The following is a 19,378-nucleotide window of genomic DNA, read 5'->3' as shown; positions in this document are numbered from 1 at the left end:
AAGGGGTTCAATACTTATTGACTCAAGACCTTTTCACTATTAATTTAAATTTTACAACCACAATTCCACTTTGACATTATGGGGTATTGTGTGTTGACCAGTGACAAAACAAATCTAAATTGAATCATAAAAAAATCAGGCTGTAACACTACAAAATGTGGAAAAAGTCAAGGGGTGTGAATACTTTCTGAAGGCACTGTATGTACACTTTTAGAATTAAGGAACTTTGTCCTTGTCAAGGAACCCTGGAGTTGCAGTCAATGAATTAATATTTGCATCTTCGGTTAGTTGAGAATTATTGGAGGAACGTTTAATGTTTCAATGTAGCACAGGGGTCCTGGAGAAACCTTTTTGTAGGCGTCTGTGGAGCACTTTGTATTCATTTTGATGTTGGATTTGTTGCGATGACACTCCGAAGAAGAGGAAAATGTGTGGTTTTCAGCAATGGCTTAATGGGATAGCTAGCAACTTCCAAACAATTACCAATTCCTATATGAGTACTATTTTCAAAGCAATGTTGAATAATACAACATTTGCTGTCAAAACAATTAAATTATGACTGTAGCTTCCTGTTTTAATTAATACAAGTTTGGTTGATGATAATGACATTTGTTCATGATGATAATTATTAGGTGTTGGCTTAGGTTGCTAGTTAGCTATATCATCTGAAGAGTTTAATTACAAAATGCTATACAGTGCATTTGGAAAATATTCAGACCCCTTGACTGTTTCCACATTTTGTTACGTTACAGCCTTATTCTAAAATGTATTAAATATTTTTTTCCCCTAATCAATCTACACACAATACCCCATAATGACAAAGCAAAAACAGGTTTCTAGAAATTTGTGCAAATTTATAAATTAAAACAACAGATATCACATTTACATAAGTATTCAGACCATTTACTCAGTACTTTGTTGAAGCACCTTTGGCAGTGGTTACAGCCTCAAGTCTTCTTGGGTATGACACTGCAAGCTTGGCACACCTGTATTTGGGAAGTTTCTCCCATTCTTCACTGCAGATCCCCTCAAGCTCTGTCAGGTTGGATGGGGAGTGTCGCTGTACAGATCTTTTCATGTCTCACCAGAGATGTTCGATCGGGTTCAAGTCCGGGCTCTGGCTGGGCCACTCAAGGACATTCAGAGACTTGTTCCGAAGCCACTCCTGCGTTGTCTTGGCTGTGTGCTTAGGGTCGTTGTCCTCTTTGAAGGTGAACCTTCGTCCCAGTCTGTGGTCCTGAGCGCTCTGGAGTAGGTTTTCATCAAAGATCTCTCTGTACTTTGCTCCGTTCATCTTTCCCTCGATCCTGACTAATCTCCAGTCCCTGCCGCTGAAAAACATCCCCACAGCATGATGCTGCCACCACCATGATACAGCAAAGGGATGGTGCCAGGTTTCCTCCAGACATGACACTTGGCCTTCAGGCCAAAGAGTTCAATTTTGGTTTCATCAGACCAGAGAATCTTGTTCCTCATGGTCTGAGAGTCCTTTAGGTGCCTTTTGGCAAACTACAAGAGGGCTGTCATGTGCCTTTTACTGAGGAGTGGCTTTTGTCCGGCCACTCTACCATAAAGGCCTGATGGTTGTCCTTCTGGAAGGTTCTCCCATTTCCACAGAGGAACTCTGGAGCTCTGTCAGTGACCATTGGGTTCTTGGTCACCTCCCTGACCAAGGCTCTTCTCCCCCGATTGCTCAGTTTGGTCGGGAGGCCAGCTCTAGAAAGAGTCTTGGTGGTTCCAAACTTCTTCCATTTAAGAATGATGGCGGCCACTGTGTTCTTGGGGACCTTCAATGCTGCAGACATTTTTTCGTACCCTTCTCCAGATCTGTGCCTCGACACAATCCTGTCTCAGAGCTTTACAGACAATTCCTTCGACCTCATGGCTCGGTTTTTGCTCTGACATGCACTGTCAACTGTGGGACCTTACATAGACAGATGTGTGCCTTTCCAAATTATGTCTAATACATTGAATTTACAACAGGTGGACTCCAATCAAGTTGTAGAAACTGCCAAGGATGATCAATGGAAAGAGGATGCACCTGAGCTCAATTTCGAGTCTCATAGCCAAGGGTCTGAATATGTATTTATTTTTTTCTTTTAGAAAAAGGCTGTAACATAACAAAATAGGGAAGGGGTCTGAATACTTTTCGAATGCACTGTATATAAATGTACCTTTATTGTGCCTATGCAACTATCATTGTCTTGTTTCTGTTTGTACCTTTGTTAAACCATTATCTGTTACCTATTACACTGTCTGAAGCCTACAAAGACCAAAGAGAAAAAATCGATTCAATTAAAGGTCAAAAGGCTATATCCTCTCCCTCATGTTTTCATAGACCCTCCATTGTGGCAACTCTCAATATACACTGCTCAAAAAAATCAAGGGAACACTAAAATAACACATCCTAGATCTGAATGAATGAAATATTCTTATTAAATACTTTTGTCTTTACATAGTTGAATGTGCTGACAACAAAATCACACAAAAATGATCAATGGAAATCAAATCTATCAACCCATGGAGGTCTGGATTTGGAGTCACACTCAAAATGAAAGTGGAAAACCACACTACAGGCTGATCCAACTTTGATGTAATGTCCTTAAAACAAGTCAAAATGAGGCTCAGTTAGTGTGTTGGCTCCACGTGCCTGTATGACCTCCTACAACACCTGGGCATGCTCCTGATGAGGTGGCGGATGGTCTCCTGAGGGATCTCCTCCCAGACCTGGACTAAAGCATCCGCCAAACTCCTGGACAGTCTGTGGTGCAACGTGGCGTTGGTGGATGGAGCGAGACATGATGTCCCAGATGTGCTCAATTGGATTCAGGCTGAGGAACGGGCGGGCCAGTCCATAGCATCAATGCCTTCCTCTTGCAGGAACTGGCTGACACACTCCAGCCACATGAGGTCTAGCATGTCTTGCACTTAGGAGGAACCAGGGCCAACCGCCACAGCATATGGTCTCCACAAGGGGTCTGAGGATCTAATCTCGGTACTAATGGCAGTCAGGCTACCTCTGGCGAGCACATGGAGGGCTGTGCGGCCCCCAAAGAAATGCCACCCCACACCATGACTGACCGCACCGCCAAACCGGTCATGCTGGAGGATGTTGCAGGCAGCAGAACGTTCTCCACGGCGTCTCCAGACTCTGTCACGTCTGTCACATGTGCTCATGTGCTCAGTGTGAACCTGCTTTCATCTGTGAAGAGCACAGGGCGCCAGTGGGCGAATTTGCAATCTTGGTGTTCTCTGGCAAAGGCCAAACGTCCTGCACGGTGTTGGGCTGTAAGCACAACCCCCACCCTGTGAGGACGTTGGGCCCTCAATACCACCCTCATGCGAGTCTGTTTCTGGACCGTTTGAGCAGACCACATGCACATTTGTGGCCTGCTGGAGGTCATTTTGCAGGGCTCTGGCAGTGCTCCTCCTTGCACAAAGGCGGAGGTAGCGGTCCTGCTGCTGGGTTGTTGCCCTCCTACGGCCTCCTCCACGTCTCCTGATGTACTGGCCTGTCTCCTGGTAGCACCTCCATGCTCTGGACACTACGTTGACAGACACAGCAAACCTTCTTGCCACAGCTCGCATTGATGTGCCATCCTGGATGAGCTGCATTACCTGAGCCACTTGTGTGGGTTGTAGACTCCGAAACACAGAACACCTGGCGACGTGTCAGCGTGCATTGCGCCCGGCCCGCCACAGAAGTCGCTAGTGCACGATGGGACAGGAACATCCCTGCCGGCCAAATCCTCCTCTAACCCGGACGACCCTGGGCCAATTGTGCACCGCCCCATGCCTCTCCCGGTCGCGACCGGCTGCGACAGAGCCTGGACTCAAACCAGGATCTCTAGTGGCACAGCTAGCACTGTGATGCAGTGCCTTAAACCACTGTGCCACACGGGAGATGGTGGCAATCTTTTGAACACCATAAGGTTCTTCGAGGCCCGTTAACTTTTAAGAGTGTATGGGAAGTAATGTTTCAACATTGTTTCAACAAAATTCACCCGTACTCTTTGTTTTCCTTTCTCTCTCTGTCATCTATTATTTTGGTTCTATGTTTCTTGGAACAAGGGGACAAGAGTGCAGCACAGACAGACGGATATAGCATTGCGATAGAGGAGGGATCAAGTCCCTAGCTGTCGCTATGCTTTAAATATCTGGAGCAGAATTAGAGGGGACCAGAGCGACAACAGACCACCTCTCTCTGGCATGACTGCATGGTTATTTACCGCTGAAACTCCTCTACAGTAAGCACTAGCTACACACTGGGAAGTTTCCATCCAAAGGGACTGTGTGACATGTTTTTCCAGTGATTCATTGCATGGACGTCCTGACAAGCCATACAATTTGCATCAGCTCAGTAAATAACCATGTTTCGTTTAGGTGCATTCCTCCAAATTGGTTCCCATGATGGCTCTAAACAAAATGAGTGTAAAACCACTGATAGATTCCTCAGGCGGATGTGGGGCAAACATAATGGCTAATGGGCTGGATGTGTTTTGGACTGTTCTATAATGCCACAGGCTACTCTGTCTGAAATTGCTCACAGATCTTGTTGCACGATTACGGTCTGGATGAAGATGCATTTTCCCCCTCGAGAAATCTAGTTTGTCTCTGTGTGTGACTGTTTTTGTAGCTGGAATATGTCTGTTTACAGTTTTTGTGTGCGTACGTACTGTACTGTGTGCGTGCCATCTTTTTGTGTGGATCAGTTCAGATTACTCTCATGCTATGCCAGCTGTTAGTTATTTTGTGTGATGGTCTCATGGAAAGCTCATAATGAGAAGCAATTAAAGTATTTATATTCTAATGGTATGTTCTTGTGATGCACTGGCCTCACTATGGGTCCATATCATCCTTCATAGGACATGTGCTTATTGTACATTACAAACCTGGCATTACTGGCCTAACCATGTCCTGCTTGACCAGCCTATTGTTCGGGTTTCTGTCAAGCCAGTCTTCACTGGAGCAGATCCAAAATCTCCCTCTCTCTACCTCCCTCCTCTTTACTCTCCCTCCCCATTCATTCACTCTTGGGTTTTGCCCCCGGAAAGTATTCGCACACCTTGACTTTTTCCACATTTTGTTGTTACAGCCTGAATTTAAAATGGGTTCAATTTAGATTTTGTCACTGGCCTACACACAATACCCCATAATGTCGAAGTGGAATTGTTTTTCATTTTACTCATTAATAAAAAATAAGAAGCCCTCTTATTGCAAACGTATTTAAGTTTAGGATAAAAAATGTGCTTAACAAGTCATGCAATAAGTTGCATGGACTCATTCTGTGTGCAATAGTGTGTACCATGATATTTTGAAAGACTACCTCATCTCTGTAGCCCACAAATACAATTATCTGCAAGGTCCCTCAGTCGAGCAGTAAATTGCTAGATTGGTTAAAAAATTGAATATCCCTTTGAGCATGGTGAAAATATGAATTACACTTCGGCTGGTGTATCAATGCATACAGTCACTACAAAGATACAAGCTTCCTTCTTAACTCAGTTTCCGGAGAGGAAGAACCACTCAGGGATTTCACCATGAGGCCAATGGTGACTTTAAAAAAAAGTTTAATGGCACATGAGGTGATGGTGTTTCTGTGTGGTGTTGTGTTAGGGATAAAGTCTGACTCTTTAACCTGTGTTCCAACAGGACAGGTGGCAAAGCCATGACTCACTGGCCAACCGGGCCACAGGGAAGCAGAGCGACGCTATTTCCTATTTTAGCCCATGTCGCTGACACCAGCAATGCAGCCAGGACCGCTGCCTTAACGGGCACAGTAACCAGGGGGCTTATAGTTGGGGTGACAGACAATGGACTAAAGGTGCTTGACTCTACCCCCGGTCAAAAACTTAAAGCGATTGAACGGGATCTTAATCTCAACAAATTTGGAATGATTCGTAACCTATCATATGAATTACAACATCATACTAACTTTGCAGGACACAACATATTATATGAAATGGATGATGTAGTACACAATTCTCAGGGACCCGTTTTGACTCAAGACTATTTCCAAACTACTTGCTGAAATCATACAAAATCGTTATTACGCATCTTTAAGTGACACTATAGGACATAAGACAGGACCAGTGGTGATTTTAGCATGTCAATATTGGTGGGGCAAATTTTTTTTATGTGGGATGCATGCCAGCAAACCCACTACACAACATAACACTAAACAATACATGAATTGCACTATAACGCTGACAAATGGTGCCTACAAACTGTTAGGGCCTACATAAAGCTGTCCCAACATCTTACCACTTACCTTTCAGCATTATTTACTGCCTTTAAAAAAAACATAGCTGGTATGGCTGACTTGCTTAAACAAATGTAGTTTCTACTGACAATTGAGATGTACACACTATGGCATAAATGGACAACGGATAAGAGGCAATCCGTAATTTTGATTAAGACAATGAGCGAAATAGGACGACGTAGTCAATATAACTATTTGTTCAGCACTTTTGAAATGTACAGCGACAGAATTCAGAACATTATTAGGGTGAGGCACATGGACAACTAACAGCTTATTACACAACATACACTAAGTATTACTTAGCTGCAATATACATATCTCCCTGGCATATTACATCATTTGTGCAGCAGCATACAATACATTTTTGGACTCACCTTGTATTGCTGTGCCCACTTGAACAGGAAGGTGACGCGGCGGTCCTTCATGGGCAAATTTTGTCATCAAAGTCTGTCATTCTCTGGATTTATGGTGCTTGTAAAACAACTGGGAACTCTGGGGGAAAAAAGTCTAATCGTGATGACGTCAGTGATCTTCAGGTCGTAGCTCTAGAAAGAGGCGCGAGTTCCAGATTTTACAATTCAGTGTTTGATGAAGGTTTAAAACGTATTTTCCCAGTCGTAGCCCGTTTTCTCAGAGTTCCCAGTTGTCTGAAACTCACATTTAGTAACTGATTCCTTCCAAACCAGTCATTGTTGAATTTGCGATATCCAACTTGTTGTGTAATGTTTATGGCCAATGGCCGATTAGCACCGATACGTTTTATCTATAAATTCTCTTCATTATTTCTCTTCATATGACAAGGATTAAAAAGGATTTGTCATTAGATTGTCGACTTGATTCATGATGATGACTGCTAGCTAAGATTTTGAAAGTATGAGGTTGACATGATCAGCCCAATCAAAGCTACTGTAGATATAACGTGATTTGACGTCATTTTATCTCTGGCCAATGACCTTGAGACTTCTTGGATGGGCACTTCTAATGTAACTCTATGGCAGCAGTCATGGGAGTAGAATTTTCTAAGTCTCCCCGTAGACTTGGCGGTGACGTAGTGTCCCCATGAGTGACAGAACACTGAGCCAATCACGACCCAACTCTACATATTTTCTGCTGGCTTGCCCCACCACCACCACCACCACCACCACCACCACCACCACCACCACAGAAAGCACTGAGCTAGGCTGAAACACCTGCATTTTGAGCTCCCTTACTCAAGAAAACAAAAAAGAGACCATGTTTGTATGCGGCTTTATTAACTCAATGATATATATATATATTTTTACATTGTTTGCAAATTGATATATGACACGTATTAATGCCAAGATAACATGGAAACCAGGCAAGCACCCTCCCCCCAAAAATACAACACAAAATATGATTTCATTTTTTGCTAAAAATGTGGGGCTCAAAACAGGTGGCTCTGCCCCACCTTCCCTGAATGACGGGTCGCCACTGGACAGGACATGCAATATACTGAGCCTGAGGGTAATGATCTATGTAATGTCAGACAGTATTTCAGCAGTTAGCTCAAGCTTCAGGCTGCTGCCTGACATTTGCAAAGGGATTCCACAGATATTAACTGGCAGTGTTCGCATAAAAGTAATTGCTTCGGTCATTTTGATCCCCCTAAAAAGTGTTAAAATATATTTTAGTAACTATTTATGATCCATAAAGCCAGAGTTAAGGGCTATTATTCTTCTGCATTGCATCTGATTATCGTGACCTACTTAAACATTATTAACGATTTTCCATGACGTTTAAAATGCATCTATGAATCTATGATGATGACTGTTTCATTGTTATAATTTTGCCAAAGATGATGTTTGAAGTTTGTTTCTTTTTTTCCTTTTTCTCTCCCTCTCTTTTCTGTTCCTGGATGTTGTCTTGGTAACCAGGCAGCATCTGCAGCAGGCCCCGTCCTGTAGCTGCAGTATGTTTACCCCCTTGGAGACTGGTAGCAATTTTCTGAGCAGTTGTTTCTAATCTTCAGTAGAACACAACGTTTTGCATTTATTCTCTAAATGATAAATGTCTGCTTTCCTTTGCTGGCCGTTAGAAGTCTAGAGTGTACGCACTTGGGCATCACATAGCAACAAGCCTGACTGCAGTTTCACATAGAAGTAGAAAGATGAGGAGAAGTCAACCTGAAAGGTAAAGCGGTACGGCGGGCTAGCAGACGTGAAGGCAGGCTAGCAGACGTGAAATAGTTCCGCTCCACTTTAAGAGCGGGAGTGGCGGTGGAGTGCTGGTGTGAACTCGCCCTTGGGGTGGGACTTCCACCAATGAAAGAGAAAAAGAACATCTCAAGGACAGAACTACATACATTTAAAAACAGCACACATACCATACATACACCAAATATCTAGGTCAAATAGGGGATAGGCGTTGTGCCGTGAGTTGTTGATTAGAGCATGCTGGGAAATGTAACTTGGCTTTGGTATGACCTTCATAATATATGATTTGTGCAGAATAAAATATACAACTAAATCGCACTGAAGCATATTGAGAGTCAAACTCCAAAGTGAGTCTACTTTGTTGTTTTGTTCTTTTCACCTGCAAAATCAGTAATAAGTAAAATAATGCTGATTGGCAATGTGTTGTCTAATACCTATTGGAATCCAGCCTGAGTTGGGATATCCAACAATTGCCACTGCTATTCACCCACAATCTGCATTCAGAATGACTGCAAGGAGACAAACTAAAACATCTAAACTGGAACTGCCATTTCAGTAACGGGTGCAATAAATCCAACTAACCCATTTTGATTAGTTTAGAATTGTTCTTTTAAATCTTTGTGTAGTATAACATTAATTAATTAATTGATGTAATCAATCAATGTACATGCAAAAACATAGATATTGAAACAAACAATTCTAAAAATCAAACTGCAATAGAGCATGCTGGGTAAATTTGATAATGATGGGTGTGGTTTGGCAGACCAGCTAGAGACCATGCTGGTCCAGCAGACAAAAAAGTTTTTTTTTTGCATATCAGGAAGGATTCTTTACTGCTGTGAGGGTTATGAAGAACCATCCTGTTCTTTCCTTCTCCACGTTTTCCTTTTATGCCATAAAATGCTACACTGTTAAAAAGTTCCTGTAATTTCATGGTACACTACAGGCTACTGGTTGCGGTGAAAGTAAGGTAAACAACAAGTTACTGAATTTTTCAGCTGAATCAAGTTGTTATTGATGTAAAAGGACACTATACTGCTGAATGCTGGTTACTTGAGACTACAGTATAGCTCACTTGGGATTTTAATGACCTGAATTTCCTGCTATGCCACCAGGTCTGTGGGCATGACTGCAATTGGCCACAGATTTAATGGCAAGAATACAATTTCTGCACTTTGCTAAAAGTTGCCCAGAATCAAGTCAATAATGGCAACATAAAAATAGCAGTGCTCAGGGACCTGGGTACTAATTTATGAACCTTGAGTAAAATGGCATTTATAAACCTTGCGTAAATTGGCATGCGCCATTTCATATGTACACATGTTTCCCGATGACGTCACGCTCCTATCGCACACCAATACTGTAGCCTAACCATACTGTCAAATATTTTACAAAAGCTACGAGTCTATTTACTGTGTTGGCATGATGTTTTAATCTTTAGTAGTAATTGATGCTTTATCTGGAAAAGGACTGTGACCGTTTTCAAAAGAGAAAACAATGGCTAACTGTTGTGGACCGGTCAGCAGAATGTTTCAATTCAGCAATGTTTTGCATCAACTTTTTCCCCAACCTAAATATGATGGACTTCTCGTGAATTCTGAAACATTGTCTCAGGCAGGCTACAAAGAAATTATGCAATTATTAAACTTACAGTAGCTTACTAAGGCTTACTAATATCAACTGTTCTACTGGGTCCAATTAAATGAGGGATGCGGATTATAATTTTTTGTAGCCTATGGCTCCTTTGGGAATATGAACCAATCACGGCCAGAAAAGGTGAGGAAATAAAACAGATTTTCTCTCCTCAGTAATGGCAATTGGCTGCATTCTTGTTCATGTTTTTAGTTTTTTTATGAATACGCTTTTCATCATATCCCTGATTTGCTCAAAGTGCTTACTTGCCAGCTTTGAAATACAATATTGCAACCACTAGCAGATGTGTGTACGCAAGTTTGCAGGGAGGTGAGCACATTGTCATGTCAAGTTACATTTTTATATAAATGCCAACTTTTGCGTGAACTGGCGCATGCACATTTTGGGGTATATTTTGTACATATGCACGGTTTATAAATGAAGCCCCAGGGTTGGGTAGGTTACTTTCTAAATGTAATCTGTTACAGTTACTAGTTACCTGTTCAAAATTGTGATCAGTAATGTAACTTTTGTTAAATAAATGCTTTGGGGATTTGAACTTACAAGATTTTGGGCGGAAATGCATTAATGTTTCAGCAGTGCCTCCAGGTACATCTTTATTACCAAGAACATATATCCACACTCATTTTACATTTTAGTCATTTAGCAGACACACTTATCCAGAGCGACTTATAGTTAGTGCAATCATCTTAAGATAGCTAGGTGAGACAACCACATATCTCAGGCATAGTAAGTACACTTTTCCTCAAAGTAGTTTGTTAGCAAAGTCAGAGCAAGAAAGGGTGGGGTGGGGGGGTCATCAAGTGCAAATATTGGTTTAGGAAGGTTATGTAAAAAAAAAAAAATTGGAGGAGGAAGCCAAGAGACCAGAGGTGGCAGAACGGAGAGCTTGGGTTGGGTTGTAGGGTTTGAGAATAGCCTGAAGGTAGGGAGAGACAGTTCCTCTTGTTGCTCCGTAGGCAAGTACCATGGTCTTGTAGTGGATGCGAGCTTCGACTGGAAGCCAGTGGAGTGTGCGGAGGAGCGGGATGACATTGGAGAACTTGGGAAGGTTGAAAACCAGGTGGGCTGCAGCGTTCTGATAAATTGCAGGAGTCTGATGGCACAAGCAGGGAGCCCGGCCAACAGCGAGTTGCAGTAGTCCAGATGGGAGATGACAATCGCCTGGATTAGGACCTGTGCTGCTTCCTGTGTGAGATAGGGTCGTACTCTACGGATGTTGTAGAGCATGAACATGCAGGAGCGAGTCACTGCTTTGATATTTGTAGAGACCTACAGGGTGTTCTCCAGGGTCACGCCAAGGTTCTTTGCACTCTGAGAGGGAGACACTGTGGAGTTGTCAACCATGATGGAGAGGTCTTTGAACAGGCTGGCCTTTCCGGGAGGAGGAGAGCTTGAGGTGGTGGGCCAACATCAAGCTGAGACGTGTGTCGCCACCTGGGTGTCAGAAGGGGGGAAGGAGAAAAGAAGTTGAGTGTCATCCGCATAGCAATGATAGGAGAGAGGATATGACTGAGCCGAGTGACTTGGTGTATAGAGAGAAAAGGAGGGGGCTTAGAACCAAGCCCTGGATTACAACAGCAGTGAGAGTATGTGGCGCAGATACAGATCTTCTCCACGTCACCTGGTAGGGTACAGTTAGGGAACAGTGTAATTCCCTGGGGTACAAAAAGGTCAAAGTTACACATTAGGTACCTTCAGAGGTAGACCTACACATAGGATGGTACATGTACTGATAATCTATACTGAACATAAATATATGCAACATGCCACAATTTCTATGATTTTAATGAGTTACTTTCATACAAGGAAACCATTTGATTTAAATAAATGAATTAGGCCTTAATCTATGGATTTCACATGATTGGGCAGGGGCACAGCCACGGGGAGGCAGGCCCAGCCAATCAGAATGAGTTTTTCCCCACAAAAGGGCTTTATAACAGACAAAAATACACCTCAGTTTTATCAGCTGTCCAGGTGGCAGGTCTCAGACGATCCCGCAGGTGAAGAAGCCGGATGTGGAGGTCCTAGGCTGGCGTAGTTATACATGGTCTGTGGTTGTGAGGCCGGTTGGACGTAATGCCAAATTCTCTAAAATGACGTTGGAGGCGGCTTATGGTAGAGAAATTAACATTCAATTCTCTGGCAACAGCTCTGGTGGACATTCCTGCAGTCAGCATGCCAATTGCACGCTCCCTCAAAGCTTGTTACATCTGTGGTATTTTGTTGTGTGACAAAACTGCACATTTTAGAGTGGCCTTTTATTGTCGCCAGCACAAGGTGCACCTGTGTAATGATCATGCTGTTTAATCAGCTTCTTGATATGCCACACCTGTCAGGTGGATGGATTATCTTGGCAAAGGAGAAATGCTCACTAACAGGGATGTAAACAAATGTGTGCACACCATTTTAGAGAAATAAGCTTTTTGTGCGTACGGAACATTTCTGGGATCTTTTATTTCAGCTTATGAAACATGGGAACAACACTTGACATGTTGCATTTTATATATACCACCACCAAAGGACCAAGCAGCGTGGTAAGAAGGAGGACTGGACATGGGAGGACATTTTAAATGGCAAGGGATCCTGGACGTGGGAGGAGATCCTGGCCTGGAGGGATCGCGTGCCCTGGGAGCAGGTAGAAGTAGAGAGGAAGGCGAAGGCAGCAGCTAAAGCGGAGCGGCAACGTTATGAGGGAACACGGCTGGCAAGGAAGCCCGAGAGTCAGCCCCAAAAAATGTTTGGGGGGTGGCACACGGGGAGTGTGGCAGAATCAGGTTGGAGACCTGAGCCAAGTCCCCGTGCTTACCATGGCGAGCATGTGACTGGTCAGGCCCCGTGCTATGGGGTGATACGCACTGTGTCTCGGCCGAGCATTCACAGGCCGGTGTGCTCGGTGCCAGCGTCCCGCATTTGCCGGGTGGAAGTGGGCATCCAGCCAGAACGGGTGGTGCCAGCTCTGCGCTCGAGCCCGCCAGTGCGCCTCCACGGCCCAGTGTATCTAGCGCCTCGGTCAAGGAAGAGGCCTCCTGTATGTCTCCCCAGCCTGGTGAGTCCTGTGCCTGCTCCTAGAGTCAGGTCTCCTGTGTGTCTCCCCAGCCTGGTGAGTCCTGTACCTGAGCCCAGCCCGGAGCCTCCAGAGATGGCCTCCAGCCCGGAGCCTCCAGGGACGGCCTCCAGCCCGGGGCCTCCAGAGCTTGCCTCCAGCCCGGGGCCTCCAGAGCTTTCCTCCAGCCCGGGGCCTCCAGCGACGCCCTCCAGTCCGGGGCCTCCAGCGACGCCCTCCAGTCCGGAGCCTCCAGCGACGCCCTCCAGTCCGGAGCCTCCAGAGTCGCCCTCCAGTCCGGAGCCCGCAACGAGGGTGCCCAGTCCGGGGCCCGCAACGAGGGTCCCCAGTCCGGGGCCCGCAACGAGGGTGCCCAGTCCGGGGCCAGCACCGAGGGTGCCCAGTCCGGGGCCCGCAACGAGGGTCCCCAGTCCGGGGCCCGCTACGAGGGTCTCCAGTCCGGGGTCGGCGGCGAGGGTCCCCGCACTAGAGGCGCCACCTAAGTGGGCCAAGCCAGAGGTGGAGCGGGGTCTACGTCCCGCACCAGAGCCGCCACCGTGGATAAATGCCCACCCAGACCCTCCCCTATAGGTTCAGGTTTTGCGGCCGGAGTCCGCACCTTTGGGGGGGGGGGGGGGGGTACTGTCACGCCCTGACCTTAGAGAGCTTTTTATGTCTCTATTTTGGTTTGGTCAGGGTGTGATTTGGGTTGGGCATTCTATGTTATTTTTTCTATGTTTTGTATATCTTTGTTTTGGCTGGGTATGGTTCTCAATCAGGGACAGCTGTCTATCGTTGTCTCTGATTGGGAACCATACTTAGGTAGCCTTTTCCCATCTGTGTTTTGTGGGTAGTTGTTTTTCTGTTTAGTGTTCTGCACCTGACAGAACTGTTTTGGTTTTCCCTCCTTCCTTGGTTTATTTTGTTTGAGTGTTTGTTGATCCAATAAAATCATGAACACTTACCACGCTGCGCTTTGGTCCAATCCTTCATGCAACGACGACCGTTACATGTAGGGTGTGGCAATGTACAGGTGGGGCACATTAGCATGTTTCAAATATATATGTATTTATACCAACTGTCATTGGAAGTGTTGTACCAGTTTAAGTGGTTGATGGTTATGTTGTCAAAGGTTGAGCAGTTCTTGGCTCTGTCAATTTTTATATTTTTTGTAAGCATGTGTGATATTAAGGACGTGTATTGTTAAAAGGTTACTGTGCATTTCATATTAACCTAATGGAAGTTAATTGTTTGGAAGTTGCTGTGAATTTTGCGTTACTTAATTAACAACTACCTGTCATTAAGTTATTGTAAACTTCAGTTACTTATGAGTTACTAACTGCTAGCTTAACTGGCAACCAGATGTCTTAAAGTTATTGTAAAAAACTAGCGATAGGGAAATTACACTTCCTGAAGCATTGTTATTTCCTTTATTGTCATTATAGGAGGTTACAGTCTTGTCTCATCGCTGCAACTCCCTTACGGACTCACAGCCACACTGCTTATTGACACACTGCTCACTTAACTCAGCTGAACCAATGTGTCAGAGGAAGCACCATTCAACTGACGACCGTAGTCAGATTGCAGGCGCCCGGCCAGCCACAAGGAAATCCCGGCCAGCCAAACCCTCCCCTAACCCTGATGACGCTGGGCCAATTGTGCACCGTCTCATGGGTCTCCCGGTCACAGCCGGGCTGTAGTGATGTTTCAAGGCACTACTGCTGCGCCACTCGGGAGGCCCAAGCGTTGAGGTTTTAAAGACAATTGTATCAAATAGGTTCATTAATTAAGGATTTGATCAACAAAGTGTACTGTACACTAGTTGAACTTGCTGGTGAAAATAATTTAAAGCAGACAAATTATTATAGATGACGTGCCACATGTCTTCTACTAAACCAATACCAAACCAATCAGGTGGTTGTTCGACGAAACGAAGCTTTGGACGTCATTGATCACATGCTTCTGATAAAGTGATACAGGCATCGGCACATTGCTTCGAAGTAACGTAAACTCACCCCATTCCGTACAAATGTGCGTAACCGCGACATTCAAACGAGGCTACAAAGAAAACTAATGGGACTGTAGCGACTGTGTTGACTTCAAAATCGGGGGTGTGAACTAGGTTTCTATTCAAGCATTGATCGACATGGTAATGGCTCTATAGTATTGGAGAATAGTTGAAAAAACTGACCCTCCGTTACATCTTGACGTGTCATGTCGTAACGTACAGCACGCATAAAGCAACTATTTCTGTCTTACAATCTCTCTCCACCAGGTGTAGCACTTCTCTCATCGTTTAAAAGGTAAGGTAAGGGGGGATACCTAGTCATTTTTTTTGTCATCATTGCATGCGATCATCATTCTCAAAGCCGCTGTTTACTTCTAAGATCACTTTAGCACCGCCCTAAAAACCCGATTCAAATTCGACACAAACCTTCAAATAGGTATATAATGACACATTATATAAACTCTTTATAGTGTTTTATTTACATTTTACAGGCGATAAGGTGATAAGTTGGACAGATCGAGTGAAAATAGCAATTTTCCCACACGACATCTGTCCTTCTCACTATCACGCATTAGTTTCGCTTCCCCACCCGCCATTTTTTTTAAAGACCCGACGGGGCTCATTGCCTGCTTGAATTATGCAGAAACGGGCAGTGTTAAGGTCATGTAATTGATTTTGTTGGAAACAGGAGAAATTGTGCTTTACAATGGTATTGACATTACAGTTGATCTGGAAGTATTACGTTTTTGGGGCGCTAATTGTACGGACCAAGGCGATGTACGAGTTTACGTTACATTGCTTAGCGATTTCAGCGCATGCCTCGGAGCTCCGGTATCAAACGTAACCTCACTACTAGCTGCCAGTAGCTCACTGTCCGTCACACCTACTAAGCATTCTTTGTGGTAAGCAGACTTGGGACCCAGCCTCATCTGGCCTCAATCTCTCGGTTGGCAGCAAACAGACCTTCCTGCCACACCATCAGGTCAGTGAGCGTGACAGAGATCAGCCACAGTAAGTTATTTTGAATTTTACAATAACTGCTTGCAGCTAGCTGACAGTAAGTTATTGAAAATGTGCGCTATTTCTATGCTTCCCCGTCTTAAGTTTAGGTTTTACGTCTTACTTTCGGTTTTGTACACCAGTTCAAAACTATGACACAGGTGTCATTTAAACACATCCGTCAGTGCTGCTGTGCATCACAAGAGACTTGACAAATGGGAGTTGTATAAAACCTTTTTTACATCATTGATGCAATTTCAATGTTGATTTGTGTATCACCAAATTTGCTTGATATGATATTATTGCAATACTCAAAGAGCTGTCAGTCAAGGCAAGCTCATGAATATATGCTTCCTGCCCACTCAGCCTGTCTTTTCAAACTACCTGGTATTTAGCCATGAGAGAAAGTAATTTTTCAAAGATGTTGAGCATTTTTATCCCTCCAAAAAATGTTATGGGTGCTATTTTATTAACTTAAAAAACTATTTTAAATTGGAATCAGACTGACTCTTTTGGGACCTTTTTAAGTTATTAGAAAATGTACAGTAATCGCTTAACAGTGCAGCTCTTGAAAGCATCACGCTGTTACGAAGATTGTAGAACTGGGAGTAGACAAATGAGATGCTCAACTTTTGTCAACATAACGATTAAACCACCTCAACTGGTACAACACTTCAAGTAACGGTTGGCAAAATTCAACATATTAGACTTGGCCCTCAAATATGCTAAGGTGCCCCTGCCAGCACATTGCTCCCATCTACATTTCAAAGTGCAGTTAAAGTTAGATAAATAAGTAATATTACAACAATAACACCTTAATTCAACTGTAAAAATACTGTATTTGTACTGCAACTCAGTAGTCGATAACTTACTGTCAAATTACTGGTAATTTGTAATAGTGTGTATATAAGCACCTCAGAAGTGTCCTGTAAGTATAACAGAAGAACCTGTCATTGGTTCTACCTTGACCAGAGGGTTCTTCATGAAAGGGTTTTAAATGGAACTCAAACGGGTTCCCCTACAGCGGGATTTCCCAAGGGGTGCACGTTTTGGGTTTTGCCCTAACACTACACAGCTGATTCAGATAATCAACTAATCATCACGCTTTGATCATTTTAATCAGCTGTGTAGTGTTAGGGGAAAACCCAAAACGTGCACCCCTTGGGGTCCCGAGAACTGAGTTTGGGAAACGCTGCTCTACAGGGACAAATCAAAGGGTTCTACGTGGCACCCAAAAGGGTTCCCCCATAGCGACAAATAACAGAATGTCTATTTGGTCAAATCTTTTAACAAGCCTTATCATACCCAGAGATCCTGTGGTATAGCAGGAAATTCAGGTTTGCAACCGAGAGGTTGTGAGTTCAAATCCCAAGTGAGGTTGACTCTCAAGTAATCAGAATTTTGCTGGTCTGCAAAATCTTGCCCATCATTATCATATTTCCCAGCATGCGTTATTGCAGTTTGATTTTTAGAATTGTTTGTTTCAATATCTGTGTTTTTACATTAATTGAATAATTAATCAATACATTTCGTATACTACACAAAGATAAATAACATACATTTTCCAACTAATACAGTCTGCTAGTTGGACATATTGCACCCATTTACTGAAATGGTTGTTCCAGTTTAGATGATTTAGGTAGTCTCATTCATTCATCTTTCTAACCCTGACAGTCATTTTAAATGCACATTGTGGGAATCGATTGGCTGGATTCGAATAGGACTTAAACATATTTTTGCAAGCCAACATAATGTGACTTGATGTTGGTTTTTCTTTAGCTTGTGCTGATCACCAGTGTCCATAACACAGCGGATGCTGGTCTGCCAGCTAGACCATACTGTTCTGCCAGCAAAACCAGCTAGACCATACTGTTCTGCCAGCAAAACCAGCTAGACCATGACGGTCAGCCAGCAGAACCAGTTAGACCATGCTGGTCAGACCAGCTTGACCAGTCAGACAATGCTGGTCAGACCAGCATCTGACTAGCAAAGACCAGCACGAAGCATCATAAACCATCTTGAAATATATGCTGGTCTATGCTGTTTTTTTTTCTTCAGAAGGGTTATTATCCGTGTTAGACGATTATCCTGTGGCATTAGCTGAACTTTACACAGAAATACAAGTACACAGCATTAATTACTACCACGCTAACAGTATAACGGAAGAACATGCCTGCCCTTTCAAACATTTCTCTCATCCCTCTCATGAAATTAAACAGGGATTTTGTAGGACTAGTTAGCAAGCATAAAGGTTCTCTCTGTTCCAAGGCCAGCTCAGCTCCACACAGACTTTACGCTAGACAAAGGATCAGCTTCAAAGATTAAAGTCAGGTCAAAGTCAGTTTCTGTTCTCAGTCTTGGTCATGCAGCTTCTGCCACAGCTACTACACCTCTCCTTTCCTCTTCTCCACCCACAATTCATCACTGGTCATCACTGGGAAACAAAGACTGTCCAGGGATATTGCAGAGTTATCTAACTACTCCACAGCCTAACTATAATTCTGGCCAGCTTTTCTCAATAAAGTCAATTTGTTTGAATTGTGGCAGATACATCACTTTTGCTAGTGATACATGAAAAAGTCTGTCCTATTTTGGCTAACATAGTGATAAAATCGTACCTTTACATTGCACTTTATTCAACCCATCTGGTATTAATTCAGATATATTGTATGTGCACCTGTGTTAAGATTCCCATAGACAAATTACAGCAACATTTCATTACGCTCTGGCTACTTAGTCTCGAAAACCCGACCCTCGGCTACAGAGTGACTAGGGTCTGGTTTCAATGCTGGACTCTTTTGGCATAGAGGACCTAGGTTACTCCCTACTTCACTACTTTATCCGCTTGAATAAAATACAAAATAGTAGCTAGCAAGATGGAGATCCGAGGTTATTTTCAATGAGTGCTAGTTTGCATCAACTACACTACCTTAACTATATAAAACATTTATATTTGACATTTTAGTAATTTAGCAGATGCTCTCATCAAGAGCGACTTACAGTTAGTGCATTCATCTTAAAATATAGAGGTGAGACAACCACATATCACAGTCACATATACAGGATACGAACGTTCCATTCCAGCTAAACAATGGATATACAGTGGGGAGAACAATTATTTGAAACACTGCCGATTTTGCAGGTTTTCCTACTTACAAAGCATGTAGAGGTCTGTCATTTTTATCATAGGTACACTTCAACTGTGAGAGACGGAATCTAAAACAAAAATCCAGAAA

This window comes from Salvelinus sp. IW2-2015, linkage group LG13, assembly GCF_002910315.2.
Source record: "Salvelinus sp. IW2-2015 linkage group LG13, ASM291031v2, whole genome shotgun sequence".
NCBI lineage: Eukaryota > Metazoa > Chordata > Actinopteri > Salmoniformes > Salmonidae > Salvelinus > Salvelinus sp. IW2-2015.
This window is presented reverse-complemented; position numbering follows the sequence as displayed.